Source organism: Bombina bombina, chromosome 9, assembly GCF_027579735.1.
Source record: "Bombina bombina isolate aBomBom1 chromosome 9, aBomBom1.pri, whole genome shotgun sequence".
Classification (NCBI taxonomy): Eukaryota; Metazoa; Chordata; class Amphibia; order Anura; family Bombinatoridae; genus Bombina; species Bombina bombina.
This window is the reverse complement of record NC_069507.1, coordinates 88,036,237-88,060,047: the sequence shown is the minus strand read 5'-3', so window position 1 is coordinate 88,060,047 and position 23,811 is coordinate 88,036,237. Positions and strand designations below refer to the sequence as shown.

The window sequence follows — 23,811 nt, the reverse complement described above, 5'->3', positions numbered from 1 at the left end:
GGCATTTACTACCTCCTCAGGTAGTTCCATAATTTGATTGCTCTTACAGTGAAAAAACGTTTACGTTGAAGAAGATTAAATCTCCTTTGCTCCAGCCTTAAATTGTGACCTCTTGTTACAAACAATTTTCTTTATGTATGCCCCTCTTCCATGACTGAAGGACTGTTCACTATAGTATGCCCTGCTACCACTTTTTCTCCAATGTCTTTTTTTGAGATTGGTCCCCAGAACTGCACTCCATACTCAAGGTGAGGGTCTTACAATGGATTTATATAGGGACAGAATTATGCTTTCTTTCCTTGCATCAAGTATCTTCCCCACTATTGATGTCAGACTAACTGGTCTAAAGCTTCCTGGATCAGCCCTGCTTCCTTTTTAATGAGGGTCACCACATCAGTTTTACATCATTCCTGGGGTACTATGCCTGAGGATAATAAATCTTGAAAAATTAAGAGTAGAGGTTTGTCTATAACAGTTCCCGTAAAAACCCTTGGGTGTATTCCATCTGGGATGGAGTTTTATTTACCTTAATATTATCGAGTTTTTTTCCTGATATCCTCTAGAGATAACTCAGTTAATGGTATGGGCTTGTATGTTCTAGTTTGTTTCAAAGTATCTCCCATTGGTTCCTCTCTTGTGAATACTGAAGAAAAGAAATGGTTTAGTACCTCAGGCTTCTCCCTGTCACTGTTAATTATGCTACACTTAACATATTTTAATGTACCTACTGTATATTGTTCTTAGATTTTTTTGCCATTTATGTACTTAAAAAACTTTTAGGGTGTGACTAAGAAGCCTTTGCAATTAATCTGTCATTTTCAATTTTGGCTAATTTGATCTATTTTTGCATGCTTTATTACATTCCTTATATATTTGGTATGTTGAGTCTGTTCTTTTTTCTTTGAAGAATTTAAATGCCCAATGTTTTTTTCCTAATTTCTCTTAACACATTTTTATTTAGCCTCATTGGCTTGGATTTATTTAGTTTACTTTAATAACCATGTGGTATGTGTCACGCCGCTGCCGTTCATCTGTTGCTATGGCAGGTGCTGGGGCCGGTGGTGGGGCGTGCCGCAATGACTTCATCGACACACGCTGTCTCTTCCTGGATGCTGCCTTGATCGCACCTGTGTTATCTCCTTGGCGCCAATCTGAACCTATGTAGGTGCTTTCTTTTCCTTACTACACTGCCCAAGTATAGGTTGTCTTTTGCTCTTGAGTGCTACTTTAATCTTTTGTCTTTGCTGATACTCTGAATTGCCTTAACGTTACTGAACTTTGCTTGTCTCTGACCACTCTATTGGTTAAACCCTGAATTGCTGAACTGCTGGATTGCCTTATTGTTGCTGACCTCTGCCTGTCCCTGACCATTCTACTGGTTAACCCCTGAACTGCTGAACTGCTGGATTGTCTTATTGTTGCTGACCTCTGTCTGTCTCTGACCATTCTACTGGTTAACCCCTGAACTGCTGGATTGCCTTTCTGTTGCTGAACTCTGCCTGTCTCTTCTGATTAACCCTGTTCTGTTGATACCTGGATATCCTACTTGTTGCCAGACTCTGCTTGTCTCTGACCATTCTCTGCCTTACCCTTATTGCCGTAAAGGACTACGCTGTCTACCGTGAGTACTGCTTACCTCATTTCTTAAACTTACTTTGTTCTGGGATACTTCCTCCTTATCCTTCCACTTGACTCTGGGATAAGACGACTACTGGCGAAGTTTGGTCTGATAGGGAAATATCCCACGAGCATTACAGTATGTGTTGATATGTATATTTATTTAACAAAGTTTTAAAAGTTATCCATTTATCCTCTGTATTTTTATTAGAGAATATTTTGTCCAAATTTATGTTATTTATTGATTTCCTTAAATCATTGTATTTTGCTTTCTTAAAATTAAAAGTCTTAGTTGAACCCTTAAGACACTGCTTTTGGAAAATGATTTTAAATGTGACCATGTTATGATAACTGTTACCCAAATGTTCTTTGACTTCTATGTTTGATATTATATCTGTATCGTTTGATAGCACTAAATCCAATATATCTTTATTCCTAGTTGGCTCCTCTATTAATTGTGACAAGAAGTTATCCCTGAGAACATTTAGAAATATATCTCCCTTAGCTGTATTACTAGTTTAATTGGCCCAGTTTATGTCAGGTTAGTTAAAATTTCCCATAATTACAGCACTGGTATTATTAGCTGCCTTTCCTATTTGCATTAGTAGTTGAGTTTCTTCTATGTCCCTAATGTTGGGGGGCTTGTAGCATGGATTTTTTTCCCACTCTTTATTTCAACCCACAGGGTCTCTACATTATCACCTATATCATTATAAATATCTTCCCTTGTTGTAGGTTTAAGGTCAGGTTTAATATACATGCAAATACTTCAACCCTTCCTGTCCCTCCTAAATAAAGTATAACCTTCTAAGTTAACTGCCCAGTCATTGAATAATCCCACCAAGTTTCAGTTATACTGGTGATAATATCATAGTCCTCTTCTGCAACTAATAGCTTCAGCTCTCCCATTTGACCCATCATGCTTCCTGCATTTGCTTTCATACATTTAATTTTCATGTGCTTTCCTCCAAACTTTCTAACGTGACATTTCCTAAGTGTACACTATTGTCATACCTTCCTTGAGATATTATAGGTGAGACAAATTCACAGACTGATCTGCCTGTTCTATTATGCTTGGACTGACCCTCCCCCCTTTGCCTAGTTTAAAAGATTCTCCAAGTGTGCTACCATCCTCTCCCACAACACACCTACACCCATGTCATTCAGGTGCAATCCATCCTTACTTTACAAATTGTACCCAAGTGAAAAGTCAGGCCAGTGCTCTAAAAAGTAAAAACCCTCATTTTTACACAATGTTTTTAACCAGGAATTAACTGAACTTAGCTCCTCCTGCCTTAATGAGTTAGCACATGGCACTGGTAATATCTCCAAAAATATTACCTTTGAGGTCCTTGCTTTAAGCTTGCTACCTAACTCTCTGAAGTCATTTTTTAGGACACTCCATCTCCAGCTTATTCATTCATTAGTGCCAATATGCACCATGACTGCAGGATCAGACCCAGATACCTCTAAAAATCTATCAATACTGTGATGAACCAAGGTTATCCAACCCTGCGCCAGTCACTTATTTGTCACAGAAAGGGTTATCAGACCCCTTCTACTCTCACTAATAGGTCACAATCTAGCCACACCAGGCCAGCTTGTGACTTAGTTCCGTGGGTGCAAGGGTTAACAACACTCCCTAGTCTGTACTAGATGTAAAATAAATGCCCAAAACTCCCCTTTAATGCCACCCACACTAAACTAACAACCATATAGCTCCAAAACTGCCACCACTTAAAATGTATTAAAGGGAAAATCCTAAGGAAAAACCCAGACTTACACATTAACTCCCTGAGTACAATTTAGCAGAAAATAACCTAAATTATACAGTTCTAATATTCCAGTCTCTTCAGAAACGTGGTTCAATTATTAGACAAAGGCCAAACTTAATAAAGGAATTATTTATTATGCCAAAAATATTATGCACAATGCATTATTAATAAAAAGTTGTTACAAATACACACAGCAAACAGGTTAAAAAAAAAAGAGAAAAACAGATTGAATACTTTACTAGTCTCAAGATCTGCGCCTGGGGACTGGCATGAAGCAATTGGGTCCTTACGCTGTAGGACAGCTCCCCTTGTAAGAATGACAATCTTATAGTTAAAAAAGAAGATTCTTATACCTATTTTCCAGAGATCAAGTTGCCTGACCACCCCCTCCTGGGCGGGCTAAGAAACCCCCCTGTCTTTTTGCCTGGAATTATAGAACCCATTATAATTCCTGCTAGGTAACTTTATTTTCAGATATACTGACCGGTAATCTCTTGGTTTCATTGGGAGAATCAATTTGATACCAGATATGACATAGGTTGTCATATTTACCTTCATTTAATGTCATAACAGTTTTAAACACATATATACCAATGTCCTTTTATTGACCCCCTCAGGATATGAGGAAGAAGCACTGTGTTGTACCTCTGGAGCTAAAAGCTTGAGTGGCTTTATGATTAAATGCATACACAATAACATTTGGTGGAGTGAGCCTTAGAAACTATTTCTGAGGCTCCTGGCACTTCAAAGAAAACACAAACAAACACAGGACACAATTCTTCTTGAAAAGCAAATAACTGTTTTTAGTTCACAAACTAAACAGAATTAACCCCTTAGCAGCTAAATCCTGAGGTATTTGTGACAAATACGCTCCACAATATGCCTAACACAAGCCCCTGGAAGAAAGCAAACTGTTCAATTTAAGGGATCTGGATTACAAATTACCCTATCAACCTTCCTAATAATAGAATCTCCAACAACCAACATCTGCCTCTGGCCAAGACTTGTATGCCCCACTTCCATGACTTAAGGAATGTTCACTACAGTATGCCCCACTTCCATGACTGAAGGACTGCTCACTATAGTATGCTCCTCTTCCATGACTAACTGATTAAATCTCCTTTCCTCCAGCCTTAAATTGTGATCTATTTTCACAAACAATTTTCTTGAAATAAACAGAGCTTTCTCCATCTCTGTATATGGGCCTTGAATATATTTATATAAAGTAATCATGTCACCTCTCAAGTGCCTTTTTTCTATATAAAACAGACCCAGTTTGGCTAACCATAAATTTGGCAAATCATAAATAATTTATAAAACCAATCTGAAAGTGAAACATGTCCTTTTCTCTTAATTCATCTGAGATATTTATCTTTCTATTTATTACAGAACAATTATATTTAGGGATGGGCAAATGTGCTGAAAGTGCAATTCATTTGGTAGAAGGAATAGTCCTGCTGACATTCGTTTTGGACAATCGAATGTTGATACAAAGGAAAGTCCATTAAAATTAGGTAATTGAATGTTATTTCCGGTTTTGAATGTTACTTTTGTTTTATTAGATTGAATATCTAAATTACAAAATTTCTAATCTAATTCAATTTAACAAATACTTTTCAGAAGTGCAATAATTCATGTGGTTGGTAATTTAGTAAAATGATACATAAAAGATACAAATATGTTGGTTCAAATTTAATTTAAAGGGACACTGAACCCAAATTTTTTCTTTTGTGATTCAGATAGAGCATGCAATTTTTTTTTAAATCTTTATTTATTTTCCTCCAACACAATATGAAAAAGAAACCAATAACCTTTTGCGCCACGCAGGGCAACATGACAGTTAATATTTTAGATCATAGACAATTCATATTCCATTGTCAAATCAACATAATATCAGTGTGTCGGAATTTCAGTACTGTTTTTTTATTATTTAAAAAAAAAAAAAAAAAACATAAAAACTAACCACACACAAAAAAAAAAAAGGGGAGAACAATTCCCTACTCCCTCAACTCGTGATTATCTTCCGCATCTTCCTCCAACCAATGACTAGGGAAATGACCAGCAAATATATTTAGTTGAACAAAGGGATATTTAAGTAAAGGTTTAATCAGCACTCTTTGTGTTGGCTTCTGTAATGATAATATGAAGGATTCCCATTTCTTAAGATAGGAGTTTATTTGGTCATCTGACCGGTAAGTTGAGATATGTTGCTCTGCTATACATTGCCCAATTATTGTTTTTTTAAAATGAGCAAATTTTGGAGCAGAAGATGCTTTCCAAGTTTTAAGGATAAGATAACGGCCTGTTAATATTATGGTGTTTATCAGTTTAAAATTTTTGGGTACTCCTTGAAATTTAGCTAGAAAGAATATTTCAATAGATTTAATTTGATGATCGAGGTGTAAAACTGTATTCATCCAAAATATTATTTTCTGCCAAAACTGTTGAATTTTCGGACAACCCCCAGAAACAATGAAAAATATCTGCGTATATACTACTACATCTAGAACACACAATATTGGAGTTATACCACCTGGCTAGTTTCTGGGGTAAAGTAGGACCTGAGACTAATTTTAATTTGCGATTCTCTCCAAGATGTTGGGACCCAACTTTGGTCGATTATCTTAAAACTTCTAGCTATGACCTGCTGGTTAATATCCGGAAATTTAGAAGACCATTTTGCTACCATATCCTCAACCTGCAAAAATGAAGATTTTTGAATACATAAATCGTATAGCGAAGAGACCGCATAGATCCCAGACAAATATTCTGTTATTCTATTCGAGATTGCACCCAAAGACCAATCGCTCCCATATTTTTGTCTTAATTCATCAGCGAAGTGCCTTACCTGGAGGTAGGCGTAAAGGTCCTGTGACGGGAGTCCGAATCTATTAGCTAAGGTAGTGAAAGTAATCGGATATCCATCCGGACCCAATATTTGAGCCTCCACTTCAATCCTTCCTATGCCCACCTTTTAAATACTTTATCGGAAAACCAGGGTAGAAAGTTAGGGTTACCTCTGATAGGTAGATATTGAGAAACATATGGAGATATTCCCAACTCCATACAAAATTTTTGCCATGCCACTATAACGTTCTTAAATGTAATTGAAAAGAAGATTGTCGAAGGGAGAGATGTTAGCGGACAGTGCAATAAAGAAAGCTTCCAAATAAAAAGGTGCCACCAATTTATCTTCACAGCAAAGCACTGAAATCTGTTCTCTTTTAGTAATCCAGTCAATCGCCGTTTTTGCCAGGACTGTTATATTATATATTTGTATATTGGGTAACGCAAGTCCCGCTGCCATTTTAGAGTTCATAAGTCGGTGTATGCCTATTCGAGGCTTTGCCCCTTTCCACAAAAATTTATTACAGACTTTATTATATTTGGAAATATCAGATTTATGTAAAAGAAATGGCATATTTTGAAAAATATATATTAACTTGGGGAAAATTATCGTCTTAATCAAAGATACACGGGCAGAGAGAGAGATGGGTAGCATAGCCCAATCTTCCAGTTTCCTTTTACAGTTCTCTAGGCACTGGACATAATTTAAATTGTACCATTCATTTGGGTTATTAGTCAGCCGCAACCCCAGATATGAAATTTGGGATGACTCTAAAAAAGGAAGTTCAGATCTATTCTCTGGTTTATTACATATCCATAATAGCTCAGATTTCAACAGATTGACCTTATATCCAGAGATTGCTCCAAACATGTAAATAATCTTTTGTAATATTGGTAACGATTGATTAATGTTCGACAGAAATAAGAGAAGGTCATCCGCGTAGAGTAAGAGGACTAGTTTCTGACCACCTAAAAATATACCCTCAAGTTCCTGATGTAATAATATTGCTAACGGTTCTAAAGAAATGTTAAAGAGTAATGGCGATAGAGGACAGCCCTGTCTGGTACCTCTTTGCAGAGTAAATCGTTGAGAAATTATATTGTTAATGATGATCGCCGAGGAAGGAGCACTATAAATTAATTGAATAAATTTATTAAAATGACCGGACAGGCCAAATTGTTCAAGAGAAAAAAATAAATGATCCCAGCAAATCCGGTCAAAAGCTTTTTCAGCATCGACCATTAAAATAGCCTTATCTGGAGATTTTTTAAGTCTATCGGACTTATATCTATTCCAATAATGATCAAGCAGCATAAGCACTTTCCTCATATTCCTAACTGGATTCCTGCCCGGCATGAATCCAGATTGATTTTCATGAATTAGCTCGCCAATAAATAGCTTAAGGCTCTTTTTTGATATTTGGATTATGATTTTCAGCCTTATATAGATCACTAAAATAATCAAAAAACACCATTTCAATATCTGCTTGATTGGTATATCTAACCATGCCCTTCTTAATAGCTGATATGGCATTCTTTGAGGTTACCTTAGTGATTTTAGCAAGAAATTTAGCCGATCTACCCATATGTCCACCATACAAAGACTTTAATCTCACTTCCTCTTGAATATTTTGCTGTTTCAAATAAGCATCTCGCTCTGCTTTTGCGTTTACCTATAGTATCCAACGAGCCCTAACAGGATCATTTATGTATGCTCTATAAGCATTTTTGACTCGATTTGCTAACTGAATTTGAATTTGTTTATTCCTTTTTTTTTTGTTGGGACATATAGGATTAAATTTGACCACGCAAAACCGCTTTAGAAGCCTCCCAGAATACTTCTATTTTTTCAGAATATTCCCTATTAAACAGAGAGAATTCCTCCCATCTATTCCTCAGCCAATTCTGAAAACTACTATTGTTGATTAAATGTTTAGGGAAATATATGTTATTATTCGTCTGTAGCGATGCATTAATTTACAAGTTAAGGATATGGCAGCATGGTCCGAAATTAAAATATCATCGATATCAGCCCTCCAGTTAAATTTCAATAAAGAATCTGAAATGTACAAATAATCAATCCTAGATAGGGATTGGTGAGTTTTAGATAGGCAAGTATATGTCCGCAGATCGGGATTTTGTACACGCCATATGTCAATGAGACCTAATTGGAAGCAAAATTTACTTAGTATCCGAGATTTCCTGTCTCTAGTAATTACCTTCCTCTTATTTAGTCTATCTAAGGTGGGGTCTGCTGTTAGATTAAAGTCCCTGCCTATAATTAAGTTCTGGCCTATAAATTTAAGTCAAAATTTTCCAAAATTCATGATCAACATTATTAGGGCCGTAGACATTACATAGAGTATAACGTATTTTATTTATGATCATTTCTATAATTTGAAAACGGCCTTCTGAATCTAATTCTACAGTCTCAATATGATAATCCAGATTTTTGTTCGACAATATTGCAACTCCTCTTTTCCTGGCACTGTGTGTAGCGGCAATAACCTCTCCCACCCATTTAACTTTAAGTTTAGGTACCTCTACTGTTTTTAAATGTAGTTCCTGTAGGAAAACGATATCAGGTCTAGATTTGCCCAAATATTTAATAATAGTTTTCCTCTTAATTGGAGAGGTTATGCCGCCCACATTCCAGGAAATTAAATTAAAATCTGTACCAACCATCTCTCAGTAACTAAGAAGAAGCTTTACTGATAAAAAATATAACTTCGGTATGGGAGAGGGAGAAAGAAAAAATAAGAAGAAAAAAAAAAAAAAAAGGAATATAATATATGTATATAAATCATAAACCAGTCTCATAAAATAAAACATTTCCACCCAATTTAATTCTCAAACCAAACATAAAAAAATGTATCCAAACAGATAAATTCCCAACCATAATCTATTAAAAGAGATATTTGAACATATTTTGTTGGTTGGTTAAATCTAACACTCTACAGAATTCCTCTACTTCTAAAATATCCTTAAGAATAACTAACCTTCCCTCACTTCTCATAATCAGTTTCCAAGGAAAAAAGACTAAACAGACAGATATTTGCATGTATATGTTAATCAACTAAGGCTACCTCTCTACAGAATTTCTCTGCTTCCGTAGTATTATTAAGAGTATGTGTCACTCCATCCTTTATTATAATCAGTTTAGCAGGATATACTAATTTAGTATTGAAGTTGACCTTCACAAGCTTCCTGTAGAAGAGGGACATCTCCCTTCATTTAGCCAGGGTTTCAGATGAAAAGTCCTGAAAAATCAGAAGTTTGTGGGGGCCAATCAATAGAGAGTTAAGATGTCTGTAATGTTTGAGATATAATAACTTGTCCTGAAAATTTATGAACTTAAATATAATTGGTCTTGGTTTGGTATTTGTACTATTCTCACTACCAAATCCAATCCTATGAACTCTCTCGATCTGAAAGGGGGATAGTGGTGGTGGGATCTGTAGAGCCTGTGGGAGGGTAACAGTCACAAATGTCATCAGATCCTGGAAATCCATTATTTCCGGGAGGAAAATTACCTTTAGGTTATTCTGTCTAGAACGGTCCTTAAGGTCCTCAATTTTAGCCTGCAGTAATGTGATTGATTTACTATGTGCTTCTACAGTAGGTTCTTGTATATTACATCTATCCTCAAGATCCGATATTCTGCCCTCAGCCTCATCCAACCTAACTGCGAATTGTCTAACTTCAGTAGTTAAGTTAGCGATTTCTTTTTTAATTTCCTGTTTTATTGAGTCAAATTGGGGTGTGAGCATTTTAGCGACCTCAGCCGCGAATTCGGAGATATCGCTATTCATTAAATTTCTCGTTCCTTTGTCTGGTAAAACATCAACATTACTCTCTGAAGTCCTACTACTGTTCCCTCTTTTTTATCTTGTTTTAGGTGGCATGTTGGGAGAAGCACTCTTGTTAAATATAAATTTATCCATATACACAACACTTACAAATGAAGCACAATAATTGCTGTAAAATTGTGTGAAAAAAAGGCATTAAGCAACGCAAGTGAACATTGAAGTTTCAAAGTAACTATATGGTATAGAAATATATAAGGTGTTCGTGTAGACAATCGTAGTCAGCGATTGTTAAAATGTGAATCTTAAATTAAATTAGAATGTAGAGATCAGCAAATGGGAATAAATTACACAATTAAGTAGATCAGCTGATCTCAGGAGTAAGTGATTAAAGTGAATATGTGAAAGGAAAAAAAAAAAAAAAACCAAAAACAAAATTTTGGGTCAATTGAAGTGCAAATCAAAAATAGCACAATTATATAAAGCACTTGTTCTCTAGTGCAAGTGAATAGTGGGCAATTAAAAGCAGCAATTTTATAGGCTTCATGAAAATTCTCCTCTCTTCCTTCCCTGTTTAAACCTTCTACCACCTCCTTAAACCTAGGCAGGCAGCTATTTTCCGGTATTCAAAGAATGGCTACCACCTACATTCAAACTTGAGATGTTGTTTTACACAGTAATATTATACATGTCGACATATGAAAAAAAATCAATATGAGCATCTGTGTACAAGAAAAAAATTATTATATTTGATTTTGCTACAGTTATAACCTAATAACGTTCTTAGGGAGGAAATGATTAGCCTCTTTTAAACATTTTTAGACACTCTATAGCTAAAAAAAAATATATAATGAGCCTGACGGAATTCCCTGAGAAACCCTTACTGTAATCTTATAGTTAGTTAGACATGCAGATTATGATGATAATATATTAGATTCATAGGGAGGCGTTAGTTATCAGACCTTGCAAGGATAAGGTAGGGTTTGTAACTTGAATACCCAAATACTAGTAATACGGTTATTGATTATAACAAATAATCATATCCACCTTCTTACTTCTATGAGTGGAGCAGCTAAATATAAACAATTGAATTCTGTAAAAGCAGACTTAAGAAAAACAAAAAGGAAAAAGACCAAAAAACAAAAAGGCAACAAAAATTGTCCACTTCACAGTTCGTTAGACCAACCACTTTTCTGTCTTATAATATGTAATACAAAGACAAAAACAAATGCCCTTCTAAAGTTATGAAGAAATATTACCGTAAAGACCGGTTAGATCTAGACTCCTTAGAGACACCTGTATCTGGTAGGAAAACTCAAATGTTTTTAAGAAAAACAGTGAAGGAGCGAACTCAAGTAAGCCCGCTGAGAGTACACATCAGCAGAGGAACCCCCTGGTCATTCTCAGCAGATCTTGAGCCAGGAAGAGAACAGCGAGAAAGTTCCCAGTACTTCAGAGATATCACAGCACCAGCAATAAACACTCCACCGGCTCCCGGACACAAATCAGCAACGGGCCAAAACCTGCATGCTTCCACAGGAACACCTCACAGCATACGTGGACCCACCAGTCAGCGGCACCTCCACACTAGCAGGCTCTAGTCCTCAATATGCTACCATAAATCCAGGTTACTCCAGGCAGCTTGTCCGTTGAATTGTGGCAGGTCACATATAGGCGGGATCAAATGGGTATGTCACATCTGCCAGAGCAGGTAAACTGACTCTGTATCTTTCACAGACGCCGCTTCCACGGCACAGAGAGCATGGCTTGACTACCACAGCTACCAAGAGCTCCTCCTCACAACAAGCCAGGACTAGGATCCTCAGATCTCCGTAGCAAGACAGGAAACCTCCTCACTCACGCTCTAGGACTACCGATAACAGCGAACCCTGCCCGCTTGAAACCAGGTCCAAGCAAGGTGTCTACTTGTCCCCTACCTGACCAGGCGGGTGGAATATCAGGTAAAGGTAGCAGCAACACACACGTCTGCTGTTATATATATATGCTTTTTCCAGATGCAATCAGGGTATAGAGGGAGAAAAAACAGCGGCACTATGGATGTGTTTTGCGCCCATCAGGTTTACCTGCAACAATAAGGCATCTTGCAGCATGTCAAGGATGTGTCAGCTTGTAGCGTGTCAAAGTTCCAATACCTTGTAAGAGTTATAATATAGGTATAGTTACTTGTTAAAAGTAGTGTGCCTTAGCCATTAGCACAATTAGGCTTTTCTTTGGACTTCCATTGCAGAACCTAACGATACAGTAACCAGGCCAGACGCATCACATGCGGGCAAGGAAAAGCTGCAATGTTTGGAAGGTGAAAATACTCCTAGACGCCGAGTCTTGGAGCGGGAGCATGTACCTGAAGCTACCTGTATGCTCCGCCTCCAACAGGAAGTCCCAGCATGCAATTTTAAGCAACTTTCTAATTTACTCCTATTAGCAAATGTTCTTAATTCTCTTGGTATCTTTATTTCAAAAGCAAGAATGTAAGTTTAGATGCCAGCCTATTTTGGTGAACATCCTGGGTTGTTCTTGCTGATTGGTAGATACATTCATCCACCAACAAACAAGTGCTGTCCAAGGTTCTGGACTTTCTTTTTCAAATAAAGATAGCAAGAGAACGAAGAATAATTGATAATAGGATTAAATTAGAAAGTTGCTTAAAATTGCATGCTCTATCTGAATCATGAAATAAAAAAATTGGGTTCAGTGTCCCCTTAAAGAAATCTTTAAAAAATTCTATTACAAACACATTGATTCAATTTTTTTCCAATCTGAATATTGCATAATTCAAATCTAATAATTAGAAAAATTAGAATCAAATATTGCATATTTATGATAGAAGTTATTCCTGCCTTTTTTTTTTTTTTTTTTGGAATAACATGCAATTTACATAACAGAGCAAACAAGCATGGTTTTAAGGTGGACAAACATGTATTGTGTTTTAGAAGAATGGGTCAAGATAGGATCTCTTTTGTATCCCTCAATCAATAGACAGTATTTTGAATGTTTCTTTAGCAGTGATGGTTGGGCAACGAGAGTTTGTCCAATTATCCGTGTGTTGATCCTGTGCACCTTGATCTTTTCAAGGTATGTTCCAAAAAAAATTCTATAACAAAATGCATACATCTGAACATTAAACAAAATAAAATAAACAACAATCATAGAACAGGTTACATGTTTTTGGTTACCAATAAAATAAAAATTGTCTTACTGTGTTTGGAGGACATTTATTGTTTTTTTTGTCTGCCATATAAGGATTCTTTTATACGTATTAAACATATGTACGTCCTCTAGGAGAGTTATAATCTATGATGTGTATGTTTAAGACTGCATTCTACAAACCCAATGGTTTTATTGTGTATGATTCCCAGTAAAAGATCATGTCATAGAAAAGATCCAATTTTCCAAGTTTCAGATAATGGTAACGTTCCATTAATAGGGTTTTTTTCTACCAAAGACTTCCATTCATCATCTGTAAGGAGAAAATGGGATTTCCACCTCATGGGTATTAGTTGTTTCGCTGAGTTAAGTAAGATTTGAAAGAGGTGTTTTTTAATTGTACAGTTGATTTTGGGCAACTCGTTTAGTAGTGATATTTCTGGTGTAAATTTAGATGTAACACTGAATTGATGTTATTTGGTATCATATTCCAGAAAGGTTTAAGTGTTTCACATTTCTCTCCAGCATTTGTCACTGGCTTTGGGGAACATGTATTTAATTCTAGATGGCGTTAGGTACCAGCGCAACATGATTTTGACATTTATCTCTAGGGCCTTGGTGGAGTGTGCTGATTTTTTTAATGCTCTGAATCTAGCATTCCAAGATTTTGTAGGAGCCTGGGTTCCTAGTTCTCTTTCCCATCCTCTAACGTAACCTGGAGTGTTAGGGGTTCTACAGTTCAATGATATTTTATACAGAGTAGATATGAGTTTTTAGGTGGTTTGTTATTTATACATATTTTTTCAAAGGCTGTGGGGGGTAGTTATCAAGCCGTCAACCTCAAATACGCTGGAATTCCGCAGCGTATTTGTGGCGAGGCTGATTCGCCTTAGTTATCAAAGGCTAGACACCGGCAAAAGTAGAATTTAGTGACGTAAGCTTCGATCCGCCGGACTCAGTCCGACACAGATCGATTCTTACATCACTCCAGATGTTCCGCACACAAGTGCGGCACAATCTGACTACTTTTGCTAGTTATCAAAAAACTAGCAGGTACGCTCGGCACTTTTCCGGCCCAGCGTACCTGGTTTTCAATCCGCCGCCCTGGAGGCGGCGGATCCCATAGGAATCAATGGGAGTCTGACCATAGCGAAAGTTCATGTTCGTTGCTGCCCGACATCCCATTGATTCCTGTGGGAGCTGTCTACACCTAACACCCTAACATGTACCCCGAGTCTAAACACCCCTAATCTGTCCCCCCTACACCGCCGCAACTAAATAAAGTTATTACCCCCTAAACCGCCGCTCCCAGAGCCCACCGCAAGCTATAATAAACTGATTAACCCCTAAACCGCCGCTCCCGGAGCCCACCGCAAGCTATAATAAACTGATTAACCCCTAAACCGCCACTCCCGGAGCCCACCGCAAGCTACTCTATACATATTAACCCCTAAACCGCCGCTCCCTGACCCCGCCGCAACTATAATAAATGTATTAACCCCTAAACCGCCGCTCCCGGACACCGCCGCAACCTACATTATACCTAGTAACCCCTATCCTGCCCCCCCTATACCGCCGCCCTCTATAATAAAGTTATTAACCCCTATCCTGCTGATCCCACACCTCACCGCAACTAAATAAATAGTTTAACCCCTAAACCGCCGCTCCCGGACCCCGCCGCAACCTATATTAAATTTATTAACCCCTAATCTGCCCCCCCTACACCGTCGTCACCTATAATACATTTATTAACCCCTATCCTGCCCCCCCTACACCGCCGCCACTGTAATAAATTTATTAACTCCTAAACCTAAGTCTAACACTAACCCTAACACCCCCCTAACTTAAATATTAATTAAATAAATCTGAATAATATTTCTATTATTAACTAAATTAATCCTATTTAAAACTAAATACTTACCTTTAAAATAAACCCTAATATAGCTACAATATAAATAATAATTATATTGTAGCTATTTTAGGATTTATTTTTATTTTACAGGTAAATTTCAATTTATTTTAACTAGGTACAATAGCTATTAAATAGTTATTAACTATTTAATAGCTACCTAGCTAAAATAAAGAGAAATTTACCTGTAAAATAAAAACTAACCTAAGTTACAATTACACCTAACACTACACTATCATTAAATAAATTATTCCTATTTAAAACTAAATACTTACCTGTAAAATAAACCCTAAGATAGCTACAATGTAATTAATAATTACATTGTAGCTATTTTAGGAATTATATTTATTTTACAGGCAACTTTATATTTATTTTAGCTAGTTAGAATAGTTATTAAATAGTTATTAACTATTTAATAACTACCTAGCTAAAAGAAATACAAAATTACCTGTAAAATAAATCCTAACCTAAGTTACAATTAAACCTAACACTACACTATCATTACATTAATTAAATAAATTAACTACAAATAACTACAATTAAATACAATTACATAAACTAACTAAAGTACAAAAAATAAATAAAGCTAAGTTACAAAAAATAAAAAAAATAAGTTACAAACATTTAAAAAATATTACAACAATTTTAAGCTAATTACACCTAATCTAAGCCCCCTAATAAAATAACAAAGCCCCCCAAAATAAAAAATTCCCTACCCTATTCTACATTAAAAAAGTTCAAAGCTCTTTTACCTTACCAGCCCTTAAAATGGCCTTTTGTGGGGCATGCCCCAAAGAAAACTGCTCTTTTGCCTGTAAAAGAAAAATACAACCCCCCCAACATTAAAACCCACCACCCACACACCCCTAATCTAACCCAAACCCCCCTTAAAATAACCTAACACTAATCCCCTGAAGATCATCCTACCTTGAGTCGTCTTCACTCAGCCGAGCCACCGATGGAACCGAAGAGGAGATCCGGAGTGGCAGAAGTGATCCTCCAAGAGGCACTGAAGAAGTCTTCCATCCGATGAAGTGATCCTCCAGGCGGCGCTGAAGAAGTCTTCCATCCGGGCGATGTCATCTTCCAAGCGGCGCTGAAGAAGTCTTCTATCCGGGCGATGTCATCTTCCAAGCGGGGTCTTCAATCTTCTTTCTTCAGGATCCATCTTCATCCCGCCAACGCGGAACATCCTTCTTTCCCGACGGACTACCGATGAATGAAGGCTCCTTTAAGGGATGTCATCCAAGATGGCGTCCCTTCAATTCCGATTGGCTGATAGGATTCTATCAGCCAATCAGAATTAAGGTAGGAAAAATCTGATTGGCTGATTGAATCAGCCAATCAGATTGAAGTTCAATCCGATTGGCTGATCCAATCAGCCAATCAGATTGAGCTCACATTCTATTGGCTGATCCGATCGGCCAATAGAATGCGAGCTCAATCTGATTGGCTGATTCAATCAGCCAATCAGATTTTTCCTACCTTAATTCCGATTGGCTGATAGAATCCTATCAGCCAATCGGAATTGAAGGGACGCCATCTTGGATGACGTCCCTTAAAGGAGCCTTCATTCGTCGGTAGTCCATCGGGAAAGAAGGATGTTCCGCGTCGGCGGGATGAAGATGGATCCTGAAGAAAGAAGATTGAAGACCCCGCTTGGAAGATGACATCGCCCAGATGGAAGACTTCTTCAGCGCCCCTTGGAGGATCACTTCTGCCGCTCCGGATCTCCTCTTCAGTTCCATCTGTGGCTCGGCTGAGTGAAGACGACTCAAGGTAGGATGATCTTCAGGGGATTAGTGTTAGGTTATTTTAAGGGGGGTTTGGGTTAGATTAGGGGTATGTGGGTGGTGAGTTTTAATGTTGGGGGGGTTGTATTTTTCTTTTACAGGCAAAAGAGCAGTTTTCTTTGGGGCATGCCCCACAAAAGGCCCTTTTAAGGGCTGGTAAGGTAAAAGAGCTTTGAACTTTTTTAATGTAGAATAGGGTAGGGAATTGTTTTTATTTTGGGGGGCTTTGTTATTTTATTAGGGGGCTTAGATTAAGTGTAATTAGCTTAAAATTGTTGTAATATTTTTTAAATGTTTGTAACTTATTTTTTTTATTTTTTGTAACTTAGCTTTATTTATTTTTTGTACTTTAGTTAGTTTATGTAATTGTATTTAATTGTAGTTATTTGTAGGTAATTTATTTAATTAATTTAATGATAGTGTAGTGTTAGGTTTAATTGTAACTTAGCTTAGGATTTATTTTACAGGTAATTTTGTATTTCTTTTAGCTAGGTAGTTATTAAATAGTTAATAACTATTTAATAACTATTCTAACTAGCTAAAATAAATACAAAGTTACCTGTAAAATAAATATAAATCCTAAAATAGCTACAATGTAATTATTAATTACATTGTAGCTATCTTAGGGTTTATTTTACAGGTAAGTATTTAGTTTTAAATAGGAATAATTTATTTAATGATAGTGTAGTGTTAGGTGTAATTGTAACTTAGGTTAGTTTTTATTTTACAGGTAAATTTCTCTTTATTTTAGCTAGGTAGCTATTAAATAGTTAATAACTATTTAATAGCTATTGTACCTATTTAAAATAAATTGAAAGTTACCTGTAAAATAAAAATAAATCCTAAAATAGCTACAATATAATTATTATTTATATTGTAGCTATATTAGGGTTTATTTTAAAGGTAAGTATTTAGTTTTAAATAGGATTAATTTAGTTAATAATAGAAATATTATTTAGATTTATTTAATTAATATTTAAGTTAGGGGGGTGTTAGGGTTAGTGTTAGACTTAGGTTTAGGGGTTAATAAATTTATTACAGTGGCGACGGTGTAGGGGGGCAGGATAGGGGTTAATAAATGTATTATAGGTGGTGATGGTGTAGGGGGGGCAGATTAGGGGTTAATAAATTTAATATAGGTTGCGGCGGGGTCCGGGAGCGGCGGTTTAGGGGTTAAACTATTTATTTCGTTGCAGCGAGGTGCGGGATCAGCAGGATAGGGGTAAATAACTTTATTATAGAGGGCGGCTGTATAGGGGGGGCAGGATAGGGGTTACTAGGTAAAATGTAGGTTGCGGCGGTGTCCGGGAGCGGCGGTTTAGGGGTTAATACATTTATAAGAGTTGCGGCGGGGTCTAGGAGCAGCGGTTTAGGGGTTAGTAACTTTATTGAGTTGTGGGGGGCTCCGGGGGCGCCGGTATAGGGGGTAGAACAGTGTAGTTTAGTGTGGGTGCTTAGTGACAGGCTAGCAAGAAAGCTGTCAAAAAGCCGAAGAGCAGCGAGACCGGATGAGTGATAACTCTCACAGTCCGCTGCTCATCGTCCCGTACTTGGTGCGCGGCTTTTTGACAGATTTATTGATAACTTAGGCAAATTTTTTCAGGTCCGCGGCGGCGATGGTAGGCGAGCTTAGGCGGGCGTATTGGGCCGGTGAAGGCAGGAAAGTTGACACGTTGATAACTACCCCCCTGTGTGTGTATGTGTTAAGTTGTATTTGTGTGTATAGATAAAATGTGACATCTGATGATATCGGGTCCATGGTTTTAAAAACCCATTGCTTAAATGATCTATTTGGTCTTTTGGTAGAGGTCTGCCTCCTTGAATTAAGATATACATGGGAAGAAAATGTGTATAGTTAGTCACAGTTCCTGCCTGGGTATCCTTACCTATAGAGAATTCTGCTAGATTGAGTAGTGGTGTTAGCGGGGAATATTTAGTTGTTATTGTGGAGTGTTTGTTTCGTAATTTGGTCCAGTCTAGCCAAGTCATATTTACGATTGATGATGTAGATATTGCAGATTTGTGTGCTACATCTGGGTTCCAGCATAAGGCTCCAATATGAGGCGTGTCTGATAATTGCATTTCTAGTTGAATTCATCGTTTGTATGAGTTGGAGCTATAGGTGGACCATTCCACTATTCTTTGCAGAGAAATAGCCTGTTTATATTCTAATAAGTCTGGTACCCCTAAGACTCCTTCCGTTGTTAATTTATATAGAATTTGTTTAGATATTCTCGAGGGTCTTCGTCGCCAAATATAATCATTAATGATTTTTTGTAGTGGGTGGATTTCATGGATTGCTCCTAGGATAGGTAATGTTTGTAGTAGGTAAAGTGCTTTAGGTAGAAGCACCATTTTAGCAGCATGGATTCTACCTATTCATTAAATGTGTTTTGGGAGCCAAGTAGATGTGAGTTGTCTGAATTCTTCTACTAGTTTGCAGTAATTTAGTTTGCGTAATGAGGCCATGTCAGCTGTTATGTGTAAGCCTAGATATTTTAGGGAGGATTTTTGAATTCTAAATGGGCAAATTTGTAGTATGTCATTAATCATTTTTGGCGGGATATTGATTGAGAGCAGCTACGACTTGCCAAGATTAACTGAAAAGTTGGACACCCGGTCAAATTTTCCTTAACTCGTCTAGTATCGTAGAGAGAGATTCTAACGGTTGGTGAATGTCATTAAAATGTCTTCTGCGAACATTGCTAGTTTGTAGATTTGTTCTTTAATTTTTATTCCTCGGATAAAAAGGTTAAGTTGGATTTTAATAGCTAACGGTTCTAAATATAAGATAAACAAAAAAGAAGACAATGGACAACCCTGTCTTGATCCGTTACAGATTTCAAATGGGTCTGAAAGACATCCATTAACCTTAATCTCTGCTGTTGGATTAAAATAGAGGGCCATAATTTGTTGTATAAAGGTATTTGAGAAGCCAAAATGTGAGAGGGTGGATTGTAGGAAAGTCCAATCTAAGAGCTCAAACGCCTTTTCACCATCAGTGGACAAATAAATAGCGGGCATCTTTTGGAATATAAGGTGTTCTAATAAATCTAATATTTTTATAGTGTGTATATACTCTGCGGTACAAAGCCCACCTGATCCTGATGTATTATGTGGGGAAGGATGGAATTCATTCTAGTTGCTAGGATTTTGGCATAGAGTTTCAGGTCTACATTCAACAAGGATATAGGCCTAAAATTTTCAGGTATATTGGATTGTTTTCCAGGTGTGGGTAAAACAGAAACAAGTGCTTGTAGCATTGTGTCTGGGAATTGAATCATGTCTGGAATAAGATTAAATAATAGTGTAAGATAAGGGGTAATCTGGTCTATAAATGTCTTGTAATAGAGTCCAGAGAATCCATCTGGACCAGGACTTTTGGTAGGTTTTAGGTTCTTAATTACATCTCTTGTTTCCTTTACTGTAATAGGCTGGCTTAATTTGTTTTTTAGAAAGACAGGAGACAAAAGGAGTGCAAAACTCAATTCAAGTCAGTTTTATTAAACAGAAATATAACGTAAACAAAGAATCACACTTACAAGATATGCAAGGAATAATGGAATGTAGTCAATACAGACAACCAGGTAAGTGGTTCACAGGATCTGGTCCGGGAAGATGAAAATCATTTGCCCCCCATGTATTACCACTGTGTCTCTCAAAAGAGCAATCTCCGGTCTCAGGATTCAGGAATTCACTTGACAAAGGTGTGTAATGACATAAAGTGGCAATGCTTAATGGCAATACTTAAAATTACTTTAAAACAATGCTATAATAGCAAAACCTCAATGCGTTTCACCCGTTCTATGAACGGGCTTTATCAAGAGGAAAAATAACATATAATCTCACAGGTGGCAAATCCCCTCTTAACCCTTTGTGTGCTAATGACGGCTCTGAGCCGTTACAGAGTTTCCCACTCTGGTGCTAATGACGGCTCAGAGCCGTCACTAGCACTCTCCCACCTTGAGGGAGATCTGTGGGCTCCCACCCGCTCCTACCCCAGAGATCGTGCCTGTAGAGTGACAGGCATCACCGGGGCATCACGTTTTGTGTGGTGACGTCACGCGCAATGACGTGATGACGTAACCGCGCAACTTTATTAACAATTTGTCAATACAAAGTATAGGGAAAGGGGGCATGCTGCTTAGAAGCCTGTATCTCAGGCATCTAAGCAGCTACAGACCCCCATGACCCACCATTGGAAAGGTAATCGCCTAACCTTTCCAATGTTGTACGTCTTGGGGATCTGGGGAAAAAAAAGTTCAAACATTTTTTTTCACAAAATAAAAAAATTAATTAAATCAGCTTAGCACCCAGGTGGGAAAGTGCTTACAACTCAAAGGGTTAAAGGTTTCAGCAACCAATAGTATGAGGGTGTGTGTGTAGGTAAGCATACCTCCCCAGTGACAGCCTTATTGGAAACTAATTAACCAATAAAGTTATATAAGGTATACTAAATCAGACAAGTCAAAAAAATAATAATAGTAAAAACATCATAAAAAACATAATAGAAAACATTGCATCAATAAAGATACATAAAAACATAGAAATATTAAAATTTAAAAAATGTCACACTTATTTTGAACAAATAATATTACCGGATAGATGATGAACTTCCCCTGTTTGTTTACAGCAAACAATCTGTTCTCCCCCTAGTACACAGCAGCCTATGTCATGGTGTCATGGCAGGGCTAGCTACAAATCTTAGAAATAAACTAGCCACCACTATTATGAAGCATTGTCGCACAAATCTGCACTTTGAGGAGATAATATTATTATCATTCTTTCTTATTGTACACCAACCTGCTAAAAGATGCACAAAAAGTGAGACACACAACCAGATATACAAAACACTAACAATCACAGTAATAATAAAAACATTCATTCTGAATCAACATGGTAAAGAGAAGGGTTGTGGTGAACTTCAACTTATCAACTATCATAATAATGGAGGGTACTACTCTCCTACATATGGGCTGCAACGTCTATAGCAATATTCAGACCTAAAGGGTGTAAACTTTTCATTTTGTATATCCACACAGTTTCTAATTTGCATAGTTTCAAGAGTCTGTCCCTCTCTTTAGGGGGGACAAAATCAATCATTTGTATTTTCAAACTACTGGGATCACAATTGTGACATTCTAAAAAAATGTCTAGGGACACTGTGTTTAATGGATTCCTTTTTTATGTTATACACATGCTCATAGAACCTTCTTTTTAGTTTTCTTTTGGTGTGGCCCACATAAAATAGGCCACACCCACACTCTAAAAGGTATACTACAAAAGTAGAATTACAGTTGCTTCGAATTTTGATATTGAATTCCTCTGAACAGTTGCAGTTATGAAAAGTGGGAGATTTATTAATATGTTGACACATGCCACATTTGTTCTTTCCATATTTCATAGTGCCCTTGTTTCCTACTAACCAATTCATGCCCTGTGAGTTATTAACTAAACCCTTTTGCTGGCTTCTAAGTTTACTAGCTGCCAGAAAATTTTTAAGATTTTTACCCCTTTTAAAAGTAACAATTGGTTGATCTCCAATGTTGCTCCCCAAAACCAGATCTGCTATTAAAATAGGCCAGTGTTTCTTGATGATGCCTTTGATTTTACTGGCACCCTCATTAAAGGTGGTTATAAATCTAATAGGTGTATTCCCTTGCTTGTCCTGTTTTGTAATAATTTTCAGATCTGGAGATATGAGTTCTACTCTATTTCTATTCAGGGCTTTTACTTTGGAATCTTTAAGCAAACCTACATTGCAACCTTTTTTGTAAAACTTCTTATCTAATATCTCTGCCTCTTTCTGAAAATTACTTTCATGCGTGCAATTCCTTTGCATCCTCAAATATTGGCTATAAGGGACATTTCTTATCCAACTTCGTTTGTGAGCCCTAGAATAGTTGATAAAACTATTTTGCTCAGTGGGTTTCCTGAAATTTGTGACCGCTACCAAGCTATTATCATCACTATACAAAACTAGATCCAAAAATTCAATAGAGGACTTTGAATGTATACCTGTAAATTTCAGGTTAAAATAATTTTTATTGATATATTAATAAAAAGCTTATATGTCTTGTATGCTTGTATGATCGCTTCCTCACCATAAAATAATATCGTCAATATAACAATTGTATTTAACTATATTGTTCGCAAACGGGTTGTTAGACCAAATATGAGAATTTTCAAAGTGGTTCATATATGTTTGCATATGAGGGGGCGAATGTAGTCCCCATAGCTGTACCCCGTGTTTGTAAATAAAATGGGTCTTCAAATACAAAATAATTGTGGTTAAGAATAAACATAATACTATCCACTAAAAATTGGACATGAAGATTAGAGATATTGCCTCTTGCTAATTCAGTCTTAACTGCCCTAACACCTGCATTATGTGGAATGCAGGTGTAAAGCGCTGAGACATCACAGGTGATCCAAAACATATCTTGTTCCTATTTAATTCCCTCAAAGAGCTTTATCACCTCCTGGTGTCTTTTAGATAAGCTCGAGTATTTTTGACCATAGGTTGTAAATATGAGTCAACATATTTAGAGAGGTTATCACAAAGCGAGCCAATCTGGAAACTTCGGAAGGTGATAAAACAAAGAAGTTACCGGATGAGGGTTTGAAACAAATCTATGTTCATCAATATTCAAAATCCCAGCATTCTTTGCTTCTAAAAGAAGTTTTTCCAGGTCTTTATTGAATTTAATAATAGGATCCTGATACAACATCCTATACGTTTCAGTATCATTCATTAGTTTAAATGCTTCCTCCAAATAATGTTCCCTTTTTTGGATCACTATACCTCCACTTTTATCGGTGGAGTGAATGACAATATCGTAGTTATTAGTTAGTTTATTTAATGCTTTCCTTTCAAAGATCGTCAAATTATCATTGTG

The 23,811-nt window shown here is 36.9% G+C and overlaps 1 long non-coding RNA gene across 1 annotated transcript in view; it reads left to right on the top strand.

Annotated features, from left to right (window-relative positions):
* The first annotated feature begins 4,692 nt into the window (after positions 1-4,692).
* Positions 4,693-23,811, top strand: part of LOC128639536 (uncharacterized) — a 48,337-nt gene continuing 29,218 nt past the window's right edge. Inside the window, exon 1 of the long non-coding RNA XR_008399217.1 lies at positions 4,693-4,906. This is a non-coding gene — a long non-coding RNA (uncharacterized LOC128639536). The remainder of the gene's footprint in view (positions 4,907-23,811) is intronic.